Consider the following 3,353-nt stretch of genomic DNA (forward strand, 5'->3'; position numbering starts at 1 on the left):
GGGCGCTGGGGGCCTGGGGGCGGAGAGCTTGGCTGGTGCGCCCGCCCCAGGCCGGCCGGTCCCTGCCCCGCCCCGCCCGCCCGGAGTCAGCCCCCAGCTCCTCAGCCTCCCAGCCCCGCGTCCCCTGCAGCCCTGCAGGCTCGCCCTGCCCACTAACTGCCCGAGCGGCACACCGCCTGGTCCCCAGCCATGCAGCCTTCCCCAAGACCTGAGACTGAGCCATTTAGATTTAGTAAAAAGGAGGGGCATGCCTATTTAGTGCAAGTATGCACCTGGATTTTCATATTGTGTCCAGAACTTCTTATCTGCATAGTTCGCGGTCAGGAACTAAGCTTATTTGAATGGCCCATCCAAAGAAAGTAACAAAATGATCCAATTAGAATAAGACCAGTTCATAAAATAATCACTTAAAAGACACATAAATAGAATATTTCCTTGCGTTCTCTTCCATTCCGTCTGCTCTAACCGGGATGACAGGCTGCAGACAAACTGCACCTTACGGGTATTACCTGAATTGCTGATAGTATCTGAGAAGGGCAAAACACTATCCTTACCCGGGCCCCAGTGGTGCTCCAGGGAGGTGACAGTGTCTCTGTTTTACATTAATCCCTGCAGCCATCACGTTCTCCTCACTTCTCCCTCACAGTAGCGCTGCCTCCATTTTACGGCCGCGAATCTGAGCGTCCATAAATAAACTGTCACCATCATTTCTTTGCATAACTCTGCTAGTCCAAGGGTCGCTGTCAGATTCTGCTAGGTGAGAGACATTCTCTCCTCAGGCAAAGGGACCGGCAAGACACAAAGGGAGCAAGGGCTCAGCCCCTGAGGTGAAGGTTCTGAAAGGGAGTGGGAAAATTCCCCTTCTCCACAGGGTACTGGAGACAGGCCTGGGGGAGACTGGGGGTTTAGGCACCTCAATTTCCCCAGTGGATTCACTGCCTCAGGCTGACAAACACAGGTCCCCACTGCATCCCACAGCTAATGTCCGTGCCATACCTGGACACACTAATGGCTGATACAGCCCTTCTTCCATCAGCTGAGGGCAAAAGGGGGCTCCTGTCTCTTTCAAGACGCCATGACCCCAAAGTGGAATTTGACCACCAGCGTCTTCCCGCCTGGAGATGCACAACTCTTTCGAGCAGTGTAATATGAAGAGCCTAAGGAAATCTTCCCTTTGTTCAACCATATCCCTTCAACCCTTTCAAATAATTTTGAAAATTATTATCAAGTCTTACAGTTCTTTTAAGTCTGATTGCAAACTGTCGTTGGAGGATCACATCTGCTTCAGTAAAACATCAGACCTGCTGAGACCTCCGCGTGTCTGAGGGTGCCCTCTTCATAAGGAAGATGGCAGTCTTCCCCTCATGTCTGGGAGCTCCTTTCCTGCCACAGTGATCCCATGCTGCCCCCAAACAAACCCAGCAAATAGTTTACTTGAAACTAACAAAAGCTGAGTGGTATCAGTGTTAAAAAGAAAATAAAAATAGTATGTCAAAAGGAAATAAGTGGGAAGTTCAAAATTATCCATCTTTTTATCTATTACCTATTTGTCTATTTATCTATGATTCCATGCATCAAAGGTACAATTGTGTTTGTGCTATACACTTTTGAAGGTGCCCGTATTTTCTATCTAGGCTTTTGTACTTGTTTACCACATTGGTTGTTTTCTTTGGTTAGTGCACAGGTGGCTCTCACAGCTGGTAATGTTAGATCTGGGTTCAAACACAGGTGTTTCTGGCTCTTGCCGTATGCTTATTGAATAGAACTATTTCATGTAAGAAGACAAATACAGAGCCACTTTTCCCCTCCAAAGACAAAAACATTTAGGAAGGGGATATTCAGCAAAGATGAAAAAAGAAAGGAAAAGTTATTATTTGAAAAGATTTAGGTAAAATTGTAAACAGGTGAAAACCTTTAAAGAAGTTACCAAGTTGATACAATTTCAACAATTCAGACTCTTGAACTCCATTTCTCACATATATCATGAGTGCAGAGGGATTTTCCTTCCATAACAAAAGCAGGGGTACAAGACCAGCCTGGGGTTTCTAAACTATAATAGGAAGTTCTCATTCTCATGATTGATTTAAAAAAAAGTCCTCTTCTAGTTGAGACAGTCTTTTGAAGGTAAAACAAGACTAATTATGATAAAAGTAGTTTTATTTCATTTGAGCACTCTTACCTTTCTTATTTACCAAATTAATGGTCAAAATAAAGGGAAGGCAAAATGAACAGAGCATGGAGAAGCCCTCAGGTGGCTCAGGTTGCCAGGGGAACCCACCCGAGTCTCTAAATCCAGGAAGTATGGCTGCTTCTGTGGAGTCATGCTCTTGGGAGTATGCAATTTTATCATAATATCGGATAAAAGCTCATAAAATAGAAAGGAAAAGTAAACTGCTAAAGTGCTATACACTGTTACACACTGATATAAGGCACATGTGGTTATACTTGGCCGTTCTACTCAATGCAAACACTATGCTTATAACTAAGTACATGGAAAGCACTTTTATAGATGAAAATGTGGAGATTTTCACTGGATAATGCTACAATGCTAAGGAGCATCTTGGGTAGTGGGGGGCTTTGACATTTTTGTTAGATAGACTAGATAACCCACCAGTAAATTGCAATTAACTCCCTTTCTTGTGCCTCCAACAACAGATATTGTTGTGCAGCAATGAGTGCAGAGCTGGAGGGAGCAACTTCATTAGCTGAAGACCCCAGTGCAGCCAATGGAGTCTTGCTGAGCCGGGATGCTGCTGGCTTCAGCCCACTTCACTCAACAGATATTGCAGAGTATCCCCAAGTGGCTGAAGGAAAAGCACCCTCTGGGGATACAACAATACCAACACAGAGACAATCTCTTCTCAAAGAGAATGTGAAGCTAGTGTGAGAGATGGGATCTAAATTTTTTTAATGTTAGGAATAATTAGTAAATAATTAACAATAACTAAATCTATCCAACTCTGGCAAATGTTATGTAGAAAAGGTGTTTAATAAACAGTGATAGCCAGTGCAGCAAGTTTACATGAAATTTAAAAATAGCGTCCTTTTCTTAAGGCACTTTACTTATATCTGTCAGCAAGTTGTCATAATAAATATCCAAATCAGTCTTGTCTTCGGTGTGAAGCATCCTGTGAGATACTGCACACTTAGGTGCAGTGTAGTCTACACCTGTGTGCAGATCCCCTGAAGAAGACCTGGTGTCTGGGAACCCTGCTCAGTCAGAGAACATCAGGGAAGCCCTTCTTGAAATGGCATTGAAGCTGATATTTAAGGATTGCAGTTATGGCAGTTATCCAGGAGAGGGGGAAGAAAGAGCATTCCACAGCATATGTGAAGAATGTAGATGGTCAAGA

The sequence above is a fragment of the Nomascus leucogenys genome, chromosome 16 (genome assembly GCF_006542625.1).
Source record: "Nomascus leucogenys isolate Asia chromosome 16, Asia_NLE_v1, whole genome shotgun sequence".
In the NCBI taxonomy this organism is placed as follows: domain Eukaryota; kingdom Metazoa; phylum Chordata; class Mammalia; order Primates; family Hylobatidae; genus Nomascus; species Nomascus leucogenys.